The following is a 19,833-nucleotide window of genomic DNA, read 5'->3' on the forward strand; positions in this document are numbered from 1 at the left end:
CACTAATGTACCTTCTCTCTCTTTCACTCTCTCAAAAAGCAAACAAACAAAAAAACCAAAAACGCTGAGCTTTTCAAAATTAGAAGGAATTCTGCCCCAAGACCTCAGCACCAGCTCCTGCCTGAACTCCCACCCGTCACCCCACCCTGTGGATTTAGGACTCAAGAGCCCCACAGATGAGCTAAGTCCTTAAAACAAAACCCTTCGTGTGTGTGTGTGTGTGTGTGTGTGTGTGTGTGTGCATCTACATTATGTATTATGTGCACCTAATGTATTAATTTGTAATCATTTATATTAAGGGCATATAACATAGATGTGTGTATTAAGGGTATATTACATACCCTTATAATATACATACTATTATCTTGGCTGCCTCTGGGAAGGAGAGGGGGGCCACTCGGGGGAAGGGGGGCTCTGTACACACAGCTGAGCCTTCACTTCGCCACAAGAAATCCCCAAAGAAAATAGCTGGAGGCGGGATAGAGACGGATAGGAAAGGGTTTCCATCCCAGCAGAGTTGAGTGGAAAAACAGGAAACAGCCCAAACAGGCCTATTTTTACTGTCCTGGAGAACACGTGCCACACGCGAAGGAGAGCAGCAGACTCAGAAAAGCCCCGCTGTCCCATCATAGCCTCATCTGTTCACGCCTCACCTGCGAAATGAAAGCAGTCACTCTTGCGTCACTCGCCGGGTGAGCGTCGTGCGAATTTCCCCCAGGCACCTGCTCACGCTGCCCTGGTCCCTCCCACACCGGCAGCCGGTTGACAGCAAGGACCTCGTCTCGTTCCCCTGAGTGACTCATTCCTCCACAGTGCCAGGCACGCAGCGAGACTCGAACGGGAGTCTGTCTTTCCCCCAAACGAAACGGATACTGGAAAAGGCGCTCATAAGCTCATTCATACTGAGGTGTAAATGACTGATCACAGCTCAGAGTGCAGGAAACACCCAGATCTTATGAAAAGGAAATGATGTTCTAATGGGCTACCTCGGACCGCTGGGCCCTTCTGAAGGCAAGGGCAGACTGAACACAGGAGCCATCTGTGACAGGAGGGACAGCCCTTAATCCCAGCGCTGTTTTCAGCCCTGACATTTTACTATTCTACGGAGACAAATCTTAAGATAGGGTTTGAAAAGACCAAGTCTGGGTTTCTGGAGAGGCTTTATTGACTCACACACGAAATGCCAAGCCACCAACCGAGACTGTGCTATCCTTGGCATTGAACCCTCCGTGGGGGCCACACACTGCCTGGCCAGCTAGGGAACTATAATTACGGGGCTCCCACACTCTGACGTCCCCTTCCTGGAGCAGAAAAACCAACCACGAGGGAAAGTGGAGGTGCTTCTGGGTGCATCCCACAGACCCAAATGGCCCTCCGTCACACCTGAGCCCCCCACCCTGCCTGGTGCCCCCCGCAAGCAACGCTTGGCACCGCAGGGGAATTCAGGCGGGTTTGGTCCAAACTTCAAGAGGGGCATCATAAATCTGAGTAGAACTGGGCACCCAGGGAACATTTCCATAAGGTCCCAGTGCCGCTGGCTGGCTCTGAGACACGCCCTATGCAGGAGCATCTGGCACGAGCATCAGGGCTCAGAGAGACCTCATTTCTGCCCCCAACCACCTACCCAGCGAGGCTCTGGGGCTCTGCCCAGGAGCTGAGCGGATACCTGCAGGGTTTGGGGCTCAGAATTTTCAGAGTATGAAATGTCCATATCGATAACACTATGTACCAAATGAGCCCCCCCCCTTTCTGCAGGTCCCGCAAGAATTCCCCTCCATCCTGCTTGCTGTGCCGCCCGCCCCCCTGCTCTGGGCCACCAGGTTACGGACTGAAAAATACGAGGAGTTCAGAGTAAGCAGCCAACACCAAGGACGCAAAAAGAATTCAAGGGCTTCCTGCACTAGGCATAATGAAGGGAGCTGCTTTCATTTGTTCCTCCTGGCTGCTAGTTTTTTCTTTTTTTTTAATGTTTATTTTTGAGACAGAGAGAGACAGAGCATGAGTGGGGGAGGGTCAGAGAGAGGGAGACACAGAATCTGAAACAGGCTCCAGGCTCTGAGCGGTCAGCACAGAGCCCGACGCGGGCCTCGAACTCACAAACTGCGAGATCATGACCTGAGCCGAAGTCGGACGCTTAACCGACTGGGCCGCCCAGGCGTCCCCTGGCCACGATCAGTTTTCAAACGAATAGTCCAAACCCATCAGTGGATCATAAAACCGACCTAGTTGATTACACAACCACAAAAATGTGAATTAGAACACAATAAGGGTGCCTTTCATTGTTTCATAAACTTTTTGATTACGCACACACAGACCTAGAATAAAATGCGCGTCTGTCCTGGTCGGAGCCTTCGGACCTCCCCTCGTATTTTGCACCCAGAAATAGGCACGGAGTAAAGAGACAGAGAACCACGTCTCTCTACTGTCGTGGGAGGTGGGCAGCTCCTTCCCTCCTCCCCTCTTATCCAACCCCGTGCGTCCCTCCCCTGCCCTGTGAGCCGTGGGCACTGCTGTTGTTACCCAGCATGGGCAGCCTGGCTCCTGCCACCCCCAGACCCAGACGGGAGCAACCCCCCCCCCATTGAGACCCCCTCAGAGTGGTCTCTGTCAGCACCTATACCCACCCCCTGGGTGGGCCAGGCCTACGCACGCCCCCCTGGTCTCCTGACACCTAAATCCAGGGAAATGATGCAGTGAGAGCATGTTACAGCTGGAAAAGTTCTCAGAAATCTCCCAAAACAATCAATCCCCTCCTGCCCCTGGGGGAGTAATGGACGCCCAGAGACATTCGACTCAAAGCCGCCTTGCACAGTCACGAACCAAATGCTGGTATTGCAACTTCTAGCAACTTCCGGTCACACTACGCTCTTTTTAGCCGATGGTGACCCTCTAGCATCTGTTTCTATTACGCAAGGTGACAACAAAACTACCTCACGGAGTCCCGTTGCGAGGCAAGCCTGGGGCGTGGGCCTGGCCGTCCTGGGCCCGCGGTGAACGTCAGCCCTGATCCACGCACGAGGCGTTTTCCAGTGTTGGCCTTTCTGCATCTTTCCTCCGGCGCCAAAGCTCTTGTTCCAAAGCGCGCTTCTCGGTTGGTCGTCGGCGTGGTGTGAATGTGTTACTTCCCGGAACCCTCCACACCTGCGTCGCGGCCATCAGGGTGAGCAGCCGCTCCGAGAACCTTCCGGAGCCACAGAAGCCTCGGTGTCCCGCTGACCGAAGGCTGGTGGGCGCTCCGCACAGAGGGGCTCCAGTTGCCAAAGCAGGTGAAGCAACGTGGGGGCAGCGGGGCGGCGAGCTGGTATCTGCCCGCTTCTACTTCCTTCCAGGGCCGCACCTGCTGGGGGCCGCGTCGGGCACATGCCCCACAGCTCCACGCGGGAAATCGGAGTTTTCAGGTGGAACAGGACTGCATTGGGAGCACGCCGCACCCTCATCGCCGCTCGCGACCACGGAGGGTGCCAGGGACCCCATCTGGGCCAGAGGTGCCCACCGGGCGAGTTAATGACACTCAAAATGGCCAAGTAAACTAGCTCTTTTTAAAGTGAAGTTTTTGGTCCTGTTTACTAATTTAGCTCTCGCTGTCAGAAAAAAAAAAGAAAGGAAGAAAAGAAAGGAAAGGAAGGAAGGAAGGAAGGAAGGAAGGAAGGAAGGAAGGAAGGAAGGAAGGAAGGAAAAGAAAGAAAGAAAGAAAGAAAGAAAGAAAGAAAGAAAGAAAGAAAGAAAGAAAGAAAGAAAGAAGAAAGCAAGCAGCTGGGGCACCTGAGTGGTTCGGTCAGTTAAGCAGCTGATTCAGCTCAGGTCATGATCATGAGGTTCATGAGTTCTAGCCCCACGTTGGGCTCTGTGCTGACAATGCAGAGGCTGCTTGGGATTCTCTCTCCCTCTCTCTATTCCTCCCCCCTCCTCAAAAAAAAAAAAAAACCATTAAAAATATGTTTTAAAAAAGCCGCTGATCGGTGGGAATGCAAGCTGGTGCAGCCACTCTGGAAAACAGTGTGGAGGTTCCTCAAAAAACTAAAAATAGAATGACCCTACGACCCAGCAATTGCACTACTAGGCATTTATCCAAGGGATACAGGTTTCAAAGGGACACAGGCACCCCCATGTTTCTAGCAGCACTATCGACGAGAGCCAAAGTACGGAAAGAGCCCAAATGTCCATCGATGGATGAATGGATAAAGACAATGTGGTTTATATAGACAATGGAGTATCACTCGCCAATCAGAAAGAATGAAATCTTGCCATTTGCAACTACGTGGATGGAACTGGAGGTATTACGCTAAGTGAAATTAGTCAGAGAAAGACAAAAATCACACGACTTCACTCACATGCGGACCTTAAGAGACAAAACAGATGAACATAAGGGAAGGGACACAAAAATAATATAAAACCATGGAGGGGGACAAAACAGAAGAGACTCATAAATACGGAGAACAAACTGAGGGTTACCGGAGGGGCTGTGCGAGGGGGGGGGGATGGGCTAAATGGGGAGGGGCACTAAGGAAGCCGCTCCTGAAATCACTGTTGCAGTAGACGCTAACTAATTTGGACATACGTTTAACAAAATAAAAAAAATAAATTAAAAAAATAATAAAATAAAACAACATGAGAAAATCAGAAGAAAAAAAGAAGAAGAAGAAAAGCCGCTGATTGGGCCTTGGGCCTATGCCCCCTCTGTGACAGGCCCCCAACCCACTATGTCAACTGGAAACTCACACCCCATCTCACACCCCAACTGGAAACTCACACCCACATCGCCCTCAGTTTCCTCACGGGATAGGAGGTGTGCAGGCTCAAACTCCAGAGATCCTCCAAGGGCCCGCCAAGACCCCCAGTTCCGTTCTAGGCCATTCCCTTCCCCAGCCCTGTGACGAAAGGGATCCTTTCGACACACCTGGGTTGGGCTGCCCCCGCCCGGCCTGGGGTCCGGCTCCAGGACAAACGCCAGTAAGTCAGAGCCAGCATGGGGTTGGGGGAGGGAGAAGAGACAGAGCCCCGGGCATTTTTAGGGCATCCGGCTCTGGCTGACACTGTCATGGTCAGCCTGACACGTGTCCAGACCCACAGAACGTACCACACCAAGAGCGAGCCCAAGGTCACCTCTGGGCTTCAGTTAACAATCGCGTATTCATAAAGGCTCATCGATTGTAACAAACGTACCTCTAATGCAAGTCGTTAACAATGGGGGCTACCGGCCGGGGGGAGAGGAAGGTGGTGTGTGAGAATTCTCTGTACTTTCTGGACAACTGTTCTGTAAATCTAGAACTGCTCAAAACGGGTCTATTAACGAAAAAAGAAAAAAGGCAGGAGCGAGAAATGGTTAGAGATGGCTTCAACGCCATGGCCAATCGAGCACCCATCACACTGGGCCAGGCCACCCGCCCTCTGCCCTCCGTAACGGGAGACAGAAGGGAGCCTGCAATCTGGCTGAGGGGCCTGCCTGCAGCTCCCCGGGAGGCTCGTGCATCACTCCACTAGCGGACAGGGCCTGGAGCGCGGTCACCTCACCCCACGTCCACGGCTCTCAGGACTTCCGGAAGGCAGGGGAGCAGGTGCGCTGCACATGCCCAGACTCTGGGCCAAGTGGATCTTGTCTAAGGCCTCCAGGCAGAGAAAATAAATGAGGAGATGAGGGGGTTAGGCAGCAAGAGGGCCAGGAAGTTCTGAGAGCCCAGGTCCCCTCTCTTAGGCCGAGCCGGCCAGTGTGGACCCAGGGGTGAGGTCTCGGGCCTTCTAGCTCCAGATGGAAGCAGGTGCCAGCCCGAGTCACCAGGCAGCCTCAGAATGTGTGCAGTGGATGGACAAATCCCAGCGCCAGGCCGGAGACCGAGTGGGCACCCAGAAACTCAAGGTTCCTGGCCGGGGCCTCAAGGCCACAGACCACAGCGCGAACGAATCCAAACGAGGAATTTGCTAGGTTTTTCGTTTTTTTGTTTTTTGCTGCCAACAAGCCCATTCTGTTCTGGAGGGGCTTGTTATGTAAGTAGGGGAGGGAAGAAAAATGCCGGACGGGAGGCCAAAGTCACCAGAACAGCAGAAACTTTTAGATCAGCTGCTGCCACGGCAGGGAGTCAGGTAAACACCGGGGTTGTTTGTGGTTTTGCTTTTTCAAGGAAGGGAGAGAAAAAAAAAAAAAAAAAAAAAAAAAAGCCTGCTTTTCATATCCTAAGAATTGGGCTAAAAGCCATGATCTCCTCGGAGGACCCGGTCACTGAGATGTCCCCGTGGGCAGCATGCGTCCCCAGGCCACCCGTGCCTCCCCGTGGGCCGGCATGGGGCTCCGAAGAAGCATGTCCTGAGCGTGTCCTCCGAATTTCTCATCTGGTCCCTGCTAGAATGCTTTGGGACTTGTATTTCTCGCTGAAAAAGCACAGGGGATTCTGGACCGGGTCGTGTAGGGATATTCCAAAGGCCAGGGGACCCCCTGGGATTGCCTGTCCCTTAGCCAGGCCAGACCCTTGTTTTCACTGGGGGTCACGACCAGTGTGCCCTAGAAGCCTCTGGACCACGTATCTCTCTGCCCTTTGTATCTATGAGGCCCTGGGGGTGCCTCCCTCCACTCGCCAAGCACAGGGCCTCACGCCCCAGGTCCCCGTGCCCAGAGTGGGTGGACTTTGAGCTTCCGGGACCTCCGTGGGGGTGATCTGGGAGAGCAGCTCATCCTCGGGGAGGTCCAGGGAGCAGAAAGAGGACCCCCACAGGCAGAGGGGAAACCGGGGCTGCCAGGGCCGCTCTCTGCTGTCATCGTTGGTGCCCACTGCCCCGTTTTCATGGTTTAAAGACAGGATAACAAGAAGCTGTAGTCCACCCTGGTCGGTGTGCCCAGCCTGGAGAACGGAATAACGCTGAACGAGAGCCTTGCTGGCTGAAACCTCCAGGGTCCCCCCTGCCCGGGGCAGAAGTTCCCGTACCCCTCGCCTGGCATTCAGTGCACCCAGGACACCGGTAACTGGCCTACACGCTGTCGCCAGAACCTTGAATTCTTAAGGTTATAACCTAGCAATGATTTTTTTTTTTTTTATACATTACAATTTTATTGGGGTGGGGGGAGGGCGGAGGGTTACACATTTGTTTAACCTGGGCCGGGTTCGGGTAACTGAAGAGCCTTTCCAAAATTAGTTTATATTGACCTCGATCCCACGCGTGCTGCAAACACAGTCTGGAGCAAAATGGGAAAGAAAGACATCTTTCTAAAGACAGGCTTGGAAATTCTAATCCAGCAAGTTGTTTCCTTTCCCTGGGAGCAGCTGAGTCCTTTCTGACTCATAGCTAGCTGCTAGGCCACCATTCACAGGGAATAGCCGAGAAACCAGCGTATAGACCACCAGGAACGAGACCAACCAATCCACCCCGCGTTAGGGTACGGGCTTCACAATTCAAATCACCTGTATTCAAGGGTAAATTTAAAAAACCTTTGTACGATGCATGCATAGTCAACAATGGGATCCCTGCCATCGGCAAGCCAGCGGCTATACGAGCCTGTGTCACGTTTAAGATGCGTTGAAAAAGACTATTTGCTATTTTTAAAAAACATTTATTGGGGCGCCTGGGTGGCTCAGTCGGTTAAGAGTCCGACTTCAGCCAGGTCACGATCTCGCGGTCCATGAGTTCGAGCCCCGCGTCGGGCTCTGGGCTGACAGCACAAAGCCTGCCTGGCATATTCTCTCTCTCTGCCCCTCCCCTGCTTGCACGTGCTCTCTCATGATAAATAAACATTAAAAAAAAAAAAAGAGGGGCGCCTGGGTGGCGCAGTCGGTTAAGCGTCCGACTTCAGCCAGGTCACGATCTCGCGGTCCGTGAGTTCGAGCCCCGCGTCAGGCTCTGGGCTGATGGCTCAGAGCCTGGAGCCTGTTTCCGATTCTGTGTCTCCCTCTCTCTCTGCCCCTCCCCCGTTCATGCTCTGTCTCTCTCTGTCCCAAAAATAAATAAATGTTGAAAAAAAAATTTTTAATACAAAAAAAAAAAACGTTTATTTATTTTGAGAGAGAGAGAGAGAGAGAGAGAGCACGAGCAGAGGAGAGGCAGAAAGAGGGAGAGAGAGAGAATCCCCAGCAGGCTTCACGCCCAGCACAGAGCCCAACGCGGGGCTCAATCTCACGACTGTGAGGTGACGACCTGAGCCAAAATCAACAGTTGGACGCTTACTGGATTGAGCCACCCAGGCGCCCTGACACTATTTGCTATTAGACCGCAGAAAACAGCATTAAGTCCAATGTAGGCTGATCCGTGTCCAAGTAGATTGCTTTCTGCTCCTGGAGGTTGGTTAATTTTTCTGGTGACGATATTAAAAACCAAATTTTCCTCAACAGTGTCACCTGGCTCATGCTTTTCCACCTGGAGCCTTATCCTCCTCACAGTAGTCAGCGCCTCCAAAGGTCTTCCGCGGCCACGCGGGGGCTCACTCCAACCTTTGCTCAGCTAGCCAGAGCACAGCCATCTTTGGTGGACACGTGACTCAAGTCCTACACACGATGCTGATTTAGGGGCGTCTGGGTGGCTCAGTTGGTTGAGCATCCATCCAGCTCTTGCCCTGGGCTCAGGTCATGAGCTCACGGTTTGTGGGACGGAGCCCCGAGCTGGGCTTTGTGAGGACAGGGAGGAGCCTGCTTGGGATTCTCTCTCTCCCTCTCTCTCTGCCCCTCCCCCCACTCACACTCTTTCTCTCTCTCCCCAGAACACATACACTTAACCAGTTTAAAAATAGTCAAGTGTGGCTCATGAAGTCAAAACGATGCATCAGGAAAAGTTGGGCATCTACCCTTGGCCCCATCCATGATGCACCCCCAAAGGAACCACTTTGAGCACAGAGATTTTTCCGGTGTCCGGGGCACGCTCCTTTGGATGGAACGTTCTAGCTGCACCAGCCCCCGTGGCAGTGAGAGTTTCTGATCTTTGGCCACGACGACAAGGCGGTCACGGGAACTTTGCGCAGTCTTCGTGTTTCTAGGATACGTTCCCAGAAGTGTGACTGCTCAAAGTGCCATGGACGTGTGATTTCTAGGCAATACCGCAACCCGTCCTCCTCAGGACCGGGCCGTGCTGCCCTCCTGACTATGGCAGAGGAGGGGGGTCTGCTTCCTTCGTAGCCTCACCAACAGATGACACTGTCAAACTTCAGATGTGTATGTCATTATTCATTTATTCATTTATTTTCAGGCAGAGAGAGAGTATGTGTGCGTGCGAGCGGGGGAGAGGGGCAGAAGGAGAGGGAGAATCTTAAGAGGGTTCCAGGCCCAGCAAAGAGCGGAAACGGGGCTCGATCTCACAACCACGGGATCATGAGCCCAGATCAAGAGTTGGATGCTTAACTGACTGACTCACCCAGGCGCCCCGTCCAACCTCAGATTTTTGCTGGACCCTTGAGAAATGTCATCTGTGTCCCCTCCTGTTTCAACCGTTTGCTTTAACCTTTGGTGTGGCATCCAGTGGAGTTGGTCCTTGGGTTAGTAAAATGTGGGACAGCCTTTCTCCAACTGCAGGGTCCTGAAATCCACACAGTCCAAACAGGCTTTGTTGTCGTTGTTAATAAAACGGAACAGAGGGGCGCCCGGGGTGGCTCAGTCGGATAAGCGTCCGGCTTCGGCTCGGGCCATGATCTCACGGTTCGTGAGTTCGAGCCCCGCGTCGGGCTCTGTGCTGACAGCTCCGAGCCCGGAGCCTGCTTCGGATTCTGTGTCTCCCTCTCTCTCTCTCTCTCTGCCCCTCTCCTGCTCATACTCTCTCTCTCTCTCTCTCTCTCTCTCAAAAATAAATAAATGTTAACAAAAAATAAAATTAAATAAAAAAATAAAGAAATGGAATAGAACCGGTGCTCTGGGAAACTTGCCTTATGGGGAGTATATCCAACCGGCCGTGATGTGACCTCCTCACCGTGGCCCAAGTTGAAGGGAGCGGGCTGCGGATGAGGGGCCGGGCCCACAGTCTGCGTCTTGGCGGTGTGGCAGTCTGCCCCTAAGAGGGCCTCCGTGCACGGCTTCCCTCCCTGCACACACGCGCCGCCCCCACCAAGGAGCTGAGTCCACATCCTTCCCTCCCTTGACCTTGGGCTGTTGTGATCAACAGAGACACAGACACAGGATCACGTGATAAGAAGCCCGGCGGTTTATCTCTGGATCTCCTGGAATCCGCCCTGGGGGAAACCAGCTGTTAAACATCCAACTGCCCGGAGACCACCCTGCCGCGGGGAAGCTCGAGCCAGCCAGGTGGACAGGCGGCACGGAGAAAGAGCCACCAACCAGCCCAGGCACCTGACGCAGGGTGAAGAAACCCTGAGAGCGCTCCGGCCTCAGCCGCCATCTGGCCGAGGGTGCGCGAGGAACCCCTCGTGAGAACTGCTGGGCTGAGCCAGGCAACCTCCAGACCTGTGATGACTCCAAACTATACTTCTTTTTTTACTGCTTATTTATTTATCCTGAGAGAGAGAGAGAGAGAGAAAGAGCACGCGTGTGCATGTGAGCGGGGCAGGTGCAGAGAGAGAGAGAGAGAGAGAGACACAGAATCCCAAGCTGTCAGCCTGGAGCCCGACTCAGGGCTCAATCCCACGGACTGTGAGATCGTGGCCTGAGCCGAAATCAAGAGTCAGACACTCAAGCGACTGAGCCGTTCGGGTGCCCCCCCCAACCAGATTTCTCAATCTGGGGTGGCTTGTGATACAGCAATGGATGGCCAGAAAACTACGTAATCTCGTGAAAGCTAATTCCTCCGCACCTCAGTTTTCTTTTTTTTTTTAAATTTTTTTTTCAACGTTTATTTATTTTTGGGACAGAGAGAGACAGAGCATGAACGGGGGAGGGGCAGAGAGAGAGGGAGACACAGAATCGGAAACAGGCTCCAGGCTCTGAGCCATCAGCCCAGAGCCCGACGCGGGGCTCGAACTCACACACCGCGAGATCGTGACCTGGCTGAAGTCGGACGCTTAACCGACTGCGCCACCCAGGCGCCCCAGCACCTCAGTTTTCAAATCCACAAAGTGGGAATCAGAGGAGTTCCTACCAGATTAGGAGCTAACATACACAAATATGCAAACGTGGAACACCTAGGGGCTAACGTATAAAGAGATTGTGGGGAAATGCTGCCTATTACATCAAAACACTTCCCTGATTTTACAGGCAAGATGCCATTATTTAGGGGCAACATGCTGTTTATTGAGCCCAGAAAGGCGGGGAGGGATGTAGGTTGGGCGCTTCCGGGCTAGGGTGAGACGCTCCTGCGGCGTTTCCAGTGTTTCAAAACGTGGAAAGGAAGCGCGCACGTGCCCACGGCCGCATAAACAATGAGGACGGACAGTCCCCTGCTTTCACCTGGAATGTCATCGGCTCTGATGACACTGATTATCTCCGGCTGATCAGGAGACTGCTATCAGGACTGGCTAAATGCAGAAGCTAGCAGCAAATGCTTCTCAGACCATCTTTTAAAACTCAGGATGAAAGGGAGAAACCACAGAGGCGTCTTGGGGGGATTTTTTTTTTTTTTTAGTATGTTAGAGCCGCTGATGTACTTATTCATTTAAGTAGCATCCGTGGGTCTGGAATTGTGCCAGATACGGGACATTCACACACCCCTCCGCCGTGTCAGGATGGGGCTGGGGGGAGGGGACAGAATGCAAAGGGACACGAGGGACCTACAGGGCGCGTCCTACATCGTGAACATGGCTCTGGTTGCATGCCTGGGCACATCACCATCTGCCTAACTGCATACTTAAAATTGGTGAATTTTATTGCATGGAAACTATAGGTCAATAAATCTGACCACAGAGTGACCCCCACCAGCCACCACCCATCCCCATGCCATAGGGGAGAAAAAAAAAAAAAAAGAAAATCACACAATCTGCAGAACACAGGGAAGATGTCTGCGTTATTAATCCTGGAATATTGAGTGTGCTTTTTCATGCAGTGGGAGTAGAATTTTCAGGAAGCAGCTGTGCCGTGTGGGTGATCGTTGCACTTTATTCGCAGCAAAATTCTCTGGTTTCAATCGCCCCCCTGGTGACAAAGCACCTTATTACACTTGTCAGATAGGGGCTCAGTTGTCCCTTCCTCCCTTACCTGGGATCTGAAGACCCGGCATGTCACGTTCCAGAACCCAGCCCAGACACATGCAGTGACTACCGATCTAGGGAAGAGAGATTTGTTGGACACCAAGAGCCCAATTTCTCCCAAAGGTGAATCCCCAGTATGTGAGGTGTCACAATCCTGTGGGGGTGCTTAAACGTCCTATCCTTTATCTGGCCCTTTATCTGGATCAAGGCAATACTTAAATGACAACCATGAGAGACAACCCATTAAAATGAATCCCTTCTCTGAACTGGTAGCTCACTGGATTATTAATCTCATAAAAGGACCCTGAAGGCCTAGGAGAGAAAGGAGAGAAATCCAGATGGGGCAGGGATGGCCAGGCAGAAAACGTGCTTGGAGCCGGCCAGCGTGGGGGCCACGGGAACAGGGAGCCTAGACATAAAGGAAGGCCCTAGACGCGGGGAAGGGGGGGGAGGGGGTGCCCAGAGACACTCAGGGGCCGAGGCTGTGACTTCCTGCCACTACTAACTACCCCCTTCCCTCCAGCCACGTGGCTAGTTTAGGGATCACTAGCGCGGAAACCACGGCTGGATATTTAAATGTGATCGAGAAGGTTGACCAGAGGTGGCTTATCTCCACCCGACGTCCCCACTCACTGGCACTCCAGGTTCTGTCGAAGTGGCATTACTGAGACCCTAAAAGTACCTGCAGTGTCAAGACTGGGTGATGGCAGGTTTATTTCATTGTTAAGCACGTTTTATAGTACTCTAATTTTTTTTTTTTTTGACAGTTAGCATTCCGAATAAGACACAGCTTTCGAGACTCTGGATTAGCCACAGTCCCCAGGCATCTGGGACTATTGAAAAATACTCTTCGGATTTTTCATATACTTTTTTTTGCAATCGTACCATGATTTCCTTATCTATCCCCATGCATGAAACTAGAGAAAGCCGATTTGGGGGGAAACTGTTAGACCTGGTATCTTGGTAGACCTTGGGTAAGAAGGTCTAGAATCTTCTTTTCAGGTGAATGAGCCCAGTCGATAGTCCAGATTCCTCTCTCCAGCCTGAAGCCAGTCCTCAGTGCCTGTAAGATGCTACCATGGGCCTCTGAGCTTCCCGGTCAGTAGGCGGGGGTGGGACCCAGGAATGCGCATTTTAACAAGCCCCCAGGCCACCCTCTGAGAAACACTGGGGGCTCTGGTCCATTGCCAGAGGTCTTTCCTCCCCACTTAGGAGAGAGCAGGCGCAGGGGTGACGGTGGGGTGGGGTGGGGCACGGTCCTCGGCTACCAAGAAGGGATCTGGGGAAGAAGAGGAGAAGGGGAAAAACAAATCCTGTATACGGCGGCGTGGCCCGGTGCCCTCTGTCTACGCGGCCAGGAGAAGGAACAAGCCCTTCTGGGGAGAGCCGCCAGGTGGCCGCTGAGAAGGCCTGGAGGGGCGTCCTGACACTACCCCAAGGGAGGCGTCCCCGGGGCCCTGCACGGGGAAGCACCCAGAGCCCCTTCCCGGACCCCAGGCCTGCTGGAGCGAGGCCCCTCCTCTCCTCCTCCAGGACCCGCCTTTCCCTCCGAGCGTCCCCCCCGGAGTTTTTGTTGGAAGACCAACCGGCAAGCGCATTTCAAGGCTCTGTGATTTGAGCAGATAAGTGTGGGATGAGTCAGAGCGAGTGGGTGGAGACAGATGCCGGCGGCCAGCTCTGAGCCAGGCCTGGCCGTGCTGGGTAAGCGCCCGGCTCTGGTCTTGGCCTTGGCCTCGCATGAAGGGCGAATCCCACCAGGGGATACAGGGCTCTGGGATTCGGAGTGGAAAATCTGTTCGAACGGATGAATCCCCAGCCCCTCCTCCACACCCCCTGCCCTAACTCGTGCAGCAGCAGCCGTCTCATTAAGAGGCCCTCGCACACCTGTTAGAGGCCAAAGCCCGTGTGATTGAAGGGGTCTGTGCGGGCGCCTGGCCGGGCCCGCCCCCCCCCCCCCCCCGCGTCTGGGTACTGGAAGTTTCCCTCTCATCTTCATTTGCTGGGCCTTACAAACATACCGTTCCTGCTCGCTACTAAAATGCAGACACCCCTCCCAGGACGCACGGCAGGTCGGCTCAGTCTTGACTCTGAAATAGGAACGCCCCTCCGTCTTCTGAGCCTGTCACATACCCTCTCAGGAGTGTCTGTTATCCAGAAAGCTCACCTTTGTGGAACCACGTGTTTCCTGCCCACGCTGGGTAGGGGACGGATCAGGTACCTGTGATGGCACTTTCAGGATTAGGGTTAACTGGACTTTCTGGATAAGCAGAAATCATCCTTCTGATCCCTACGGGCGAAAATCCTCAACCGTCTTGACACGTCTCAAAGCTTTGCTAAGCGCGTGGTGGGCGGGATTTAGCCGTCAGGTGGCCACGCTTTGTGCAAAGCACCAGGACCCCTGCCTCCCCCGGCCCCGGAGCCGAGGGCAGGGACCAGCGGTGCAGCCGTGAGGCCCCGGGTCAGATTCACGCTCTTCCGGAAGGAGTCCTTTTGCTTTCGTCCCTCCTACCTTGGGTTCTGTCATCTTCGTTCCTTCCCAAGAGGGTCCCACACCCGATATGGTTCACACGGTTCACAGACGACTCCACGGGCTGCTCCGGTCAAGGGGAGGGCTGTGGACCGTCCCTGCGCTAAATGAGGGTAACGTTCTGCCCGTTCCCTCACCACCTTTCCCGGAACACAGGCCACCCCAGCTCCGCCCTCCACCTTGGAAGTCTCCAGGGCCCCCAAGGGCCCGGACGGGTCAGCCCCACGTTTACTTCCAGCCATGAAAATGTGACTCCGGATGTGCCGCAGCCGATGGAACTTGCAAATCACAGAGAACGCCTGCACTTAAGGTCAAATACGTGAGCTGTGCGGATTATGCGAAAAGGAAAAGCCCCACTGACTTTTCTGAGGCCTGGGACTGCCTCTTACCTCTCCTTAGCTCCCGACTCGGTTCCTGGCTCTCTCTCCAAAAAACAACGAAACCCTGTCCTAGGGGCCCTCGGATCATAGCAGCCCTGAACCAAAAAGGAAAGGCAGACCAGCCTGGGGGAGAATGTGAACCCCCGACTCCACAGCCCTCCATTCTACCCTCCTCGGGCTGCCTGGAGCCCCCCCCCGCCACCATGTTGCCAGCCCCCCAACACGGCTGTGGGGGCAGACGGTAGAGCTGAGTCTGCTCGACTTGCTGAGTGTCTGTTCCCTTATTTACTGGAATCTGCACAGCGAGTCTCTAACTCACGGGCGACTAACGAGATGAGGCCATTCTTACCAAGCAGACGGCAGACCCCCTTAAAAGCAGACGTGAGGCAATAAAATGCCACCACACACCTCACTGGCAAAGGAAAATCAAAACAAGAACCCAAGTCTGGCTCTGTTTTCCTCTGCTTTCTCCCTACCTCCCCCTACGCGCTAGATCTTAGGGTGAAAGATGCCAAAAGAAATCAAGAAAGGAATGTACGATTCCAGGAAGGTCATGTAAATGTGCGGCTGTGACCTTCAGGAGATGGCGGTGGCAGGGGGACCACACTGAGATAGACAGCCGTGTCCACATGGGACAGGTGGGGCAGGAGGGGGGGGGCCGGGATTGGCCAGCTCCAAGGACAGGTGGGGACCTGGCCAGACCAGCACAACAGGGGAACCACCAGAACCCAGTGGAAGCCACAGCCCTCCAGCCTTGATTTCCTGATGAATAATCAAAGTGATAAGACCCAGAGAATTCTATCAGCAAACCAAATCACTTCAAGGCCCTGCTTGGAGAGAAATTCTTCTGGGCTCAGCTGGGGCATCCCACAGCTGACCACTCACCTACGGGAAGAGGGCAGCTACTGACGAAGCATCGATTACAAGCTGGGAACTGGCCCTTGGACTTTTTGGGTAAGCAGAGATCACCCTTCTGATCCTTACTGGTGAAAATACTTTTAGGTCCATTGGCTCGCTGGTCACCACGCCGTGATGGCGGCTGATACACGAGTTTTCACGGTCGGACATCTGCCATGTGCCCGTGCAGTGCAGTGGGAGGAGGGGACTTTGGCGTCGGAGGGCCTGAGTCTGAACCCCAGTTTGCCATTTACTGGCTACGTAAGCTCGGCAAACAGTTCAAGTTCACAGGGCCTCAATTTCCCCCTGTGTAGAATGAGGCAAACCTCCCAGGATCGTCATGAGAGTTAAGATCGTCAACATCCACGAAAATGCCCATTGTGGCACCTGGAGCCTAATCCATAGTCAATAAATATTTACCAAAGCATAAGGAGCGAAGAGCAGGTGATAGGGAGGCAAATCCCTTTAAGAAATGAAAGCCTTAACTGACCGAGAGGGAATTATCACTCGAACCCACCCAGAAGAACTGAACACAACCTAATATAAAATAACGCATAAAACAAAAAGTATACGCATGGACCTATGTTGGCCCACAGGCTGAGCACGAGGGAACACTAAGGGGATTTGCTGGAAGGTATGGGTCCAGCCTCGTCAATATGGGCATCCCGTGGGAGGAAAGAATTCAACACTTTCAAAGGAAGAAAAGAGCATACGGTTTGAAAGAGAGCAGTGCGGAGGTCAGGAAAATCCAAGAAGGATTCCATTACTTAACAGCTGAGCTGAAAGCAGGATGCAGAATCAGAACCTCCATTTTGAGGGAGCCCTGGCTACCCAGTACTATTCACCGATGAGGTCAAGGCCAAGCATCGGACTCATCTTGGATGACCAGTGCCCGGCATCTAGGACTCAAGGGTGTGTTTCCTCTTCTCTGGGCCAGGGAGTGAGCTGGGCTGCTCTCAGGGCCAGCAGTCAGCCCGGCGAGAGGCGCACGGGGCCCGCGGGGCACTGGGCCAATGGCAATCTGCTCGTCACAACGTGGGCTGGCCGCTCGCTTCCCTCCCCTCTGCCCCCACTAGGTACGAGAAGTACCTAGCCACACCTGAAGGCACCTGCATCTATATTTTGGGGTCTCCCCTGCACTCAGGCACAAGCCTGCGTCCTGCTGTCCCCAGGCCCGGGGGGAGCCTGCCGAGCCCCAGCCCCTCCGCACTGCCCCGTCCCAACGGCCCCCAGACCGCCAGTCCGCTGCCTTCGGCACTGGGTACCTGCCGAAATCCCGCGCCTGGTTCTCTACTGCTTCTCAAGTCTTGAACGGTCTAATACGGTGTCTCCCCCTCCCCCAGACTGTGAGTCCAGAAGCAGAGAATCAAGCCTCGTTCTCCTATTTTCCTGCCCCCACCCCTGCTGGGTAACCCCCCCCAATCAGCAGGACTCAAGTACCAGCCACACAAACTCTGAGCTGAAGTTCGGTCACGCATGACCGATCGGGGTAGCCCCTGGCTTACAGAGGGGGTCGTGGGGGGCGATCCAAACACTCAGCAGCGAGCTCCAAGCAGCGAGCCACCCCCCCACCCAGGTGTCAGCAGAGGTGGGGGTGAGAGCCCGGGCGGCCTCCGAATCCAGCCCTTTCTGGGGGCGGTGCTACCGTCTCAGGTGTCCCCTCCCCACCCGAGACAAGCCTTGGCCCAGTCACGGGTGAGGACATCTCCCATGTCTCCCTCTGTCTGCCCCCTCCCAGCTGCCGTTTCTTCAACGCCTTGTCCGTGAGTTAAAAGCAACAAGTATGCCTCCTGGAGCTCACCCTCGGCCGGCAGGAGACGCGAGTGCGCGATCGCGAGCCTTCCGAGGCCACCACGGGCGGTGCCCAAAGGCTCCCGCATCATCCCCATCCTTTGCTGTTCGGGACAGATTTACTAAGTGACGGCTCGGGGACCGGCGGAAGGAAAAGAACGGCAGCCCGTGTGGATCCCGCCAGGATTTCGGCAGGGAACTTTCAGCGGCGGCGGTGGGAAGGTGGGGCCGAGAGCCACGCTCAGGACCGGGCAGCTCCGGCTCCTGGCGGCCCGCGGGGGCAGGGGGAGGAGGGACAGAACGCGGAGAGGGACCGGCGGCCGGCGAACACGCCCCCACACTCACACCACCTTCCCGACGGATCCTCTTTAAACCCCGACGAAAAGTTACATAAGCACCAAACACACAGCGCCCAGGTGGGGAAGGAGCACTGAGCTCCGCCCGGGGGTGTTGAATTTAGCAAGAGGCCCCCGCGGAACAAAGCGCCGGTTCGGCATCAGTCTGGCAGACGGAGGAGACAAAGCGTCAGAAGGGGGGCGGGGGGAGAGCCGCACACCCGGGAACGCGCAGTCACCACGCGCTCGGGAATCCGGCTCCGGGGGGTCGGCTTACTTGGCCCCGAGGGGTCCCGGAGGTCGCCTCCCGCGGGCGCTGACGGCAGGTGCACGACGCTGGCCGGCAGGACGCTGGCGCCGCAGACACGGGGCTCCCAGCTCTGACGGATGCCGCCGCCTGCTCCAGAGGCCCATGAGAGAAGGGGTTTCCCGGCCCCCTCAGCGCAGGCGACTTCCAGGGCTCGGCTGCTCCCCGAGCCGCCGCCGCTGCCCGTCTGCAACAGATGGGGACCGGGGCTGGGCGTGTTCCCGGTCCCCAGAGCGGCGCACCAAGCGGACGGCAGACAGCATGAGCCGGCCCGGCACCGCGCGGGCGAGGGGAGCGGGTGTGCTGCTCAACACGCAGGCAGAGCGCGGGCAGATCCCCCCAGCGACGGGACCGCAGCCAGCTGTCATCACCACCTGTGCCAGGGGCTGCCGGGGAGGCGACTCCTTACTACACAGCAAGGGAGCGGGAGGGAGGGCCGAGCCAGGTCTCTTAAAAAGACAGGCGGCAGGACAGGCGAAGGCAGCAGAGGCCGACGATGATGCAGCAGCAACAGCGGCCGGCGGCATCCGGGCGCAGAGCCCCCTGGGCCGTCCCCCTCCGCCCAGGCCTGCGAGCTTCGGGGCGAAGGGCTCGGTGGCTGCAGAAACCCCGGCTCCCTGGGGATCCCCGCCCTTGGACTACGGAGGATGCAGTTTTCTCTCCGGCAGGAATACTGGCGAAGGCCCTTCCCGAAGGCTCTGCTAGGGAAATTCCCATGGGAAACCCGGTCCCTCAGCCCCACCCGCACAACCTGCAGACACATCTGGAAGGCAGTACGGGCCTCACCTTTTTTAACCCTGTCTTATCATCTGTAATCCTGACGCTCTGACATCGGGGCCACCCCCCCCCGCCCCCACCCCCCGACCCCGGTGGGACTGCCCTCCGCGGGCGAGCCGCTCCCTAGAGAGGGTGCACGCCCCTCAGACACACGACGGCCATCCAGAGTGCACACAACCTGAGCTCCTCTAACAGCTTCACGCTCTGAGCTGCTACGCTTGGCACACTAACCACCTGGATGCAGGGCCCGCACGGCCGGGGACGGCCGTCGGACCCAGAGCCCGCCGAGCCCAGCCAATCCCAAACCCCCTACCCTGCCTCACGCGTTCCCTCCCGCAGAAACCGCGATAGAGCCTTCTGCCTCCTGACCCAGCCTGGTGCCTCTCTGCGTGGACCGGCGTGGCATGCGTGCCTCATGTTTCTAGGGATCCGTGAGCATGGGAGACTCCTTCCTCCTCGACAGTCACGTGGGTGTTTCCCCTGCCTGATTACAACAAATCCCAAGTACCCTGAACACGCTTCCCCGGGGAGCGTGCAAGCCGGTTGGTAAGAAAATGGATCAGGAGAAAATGAGGCTAGGGCCCCCCGCTGGCCCGGTCCGTGGTACGTGTGACTCTTGATCTCGGGGTTGTGAGTTCGAGCCCCACGCTGGGTGTAGAGATTACTTATCATTTTTTAAAATCCTTTTATTTTATTTTATTTTATTTTTTTAAAGGAGAGGGGTGCCTGGGTGGCTCAATGGGTTGAGCGTCTGACTCTTGGTTTCAGCTCCGGTCACG

At 55.2% G+C, this 19,833-nt stretch overlaps 1 protein-coding gene and 1 pseudogene across 5 annotated transcripts in view; both read right to left on the reverse strand.

Annotated features, from left to right (window-relative positions):
• PRKAG2 (protein kinase AMP-activated non-catalytic subunit gamma 2) overlaps positions 1 to 19,833 on the reverse strand; it is a 261,354-nt gene that overhangs the window by 194,270 nt on the left and 47,251 nt on the right. The window lies entirely within an intron of this gene.
• On the reverse strand, positions 7,076 to 18,804 carry LOC124525089 (uncharacterized; annotated as a pseudogene).

This window comes from Lynx rufus, unplaced genomic scaffold (genome assembly GCF_022079265.1).
Source record: "Lynx rufus isolate CCGP_SWC_20201006 ecotype Redwood Valley unplaced genomic scaffold, mLynRuf1.p SCAF_4, whole genome shotgun sequence".
Lineage (NCBI taxonomy): Eukaryota > Metazoa > Chordata > Mammalia > Carnivora > Felidae > Lynx > Lynx rufus.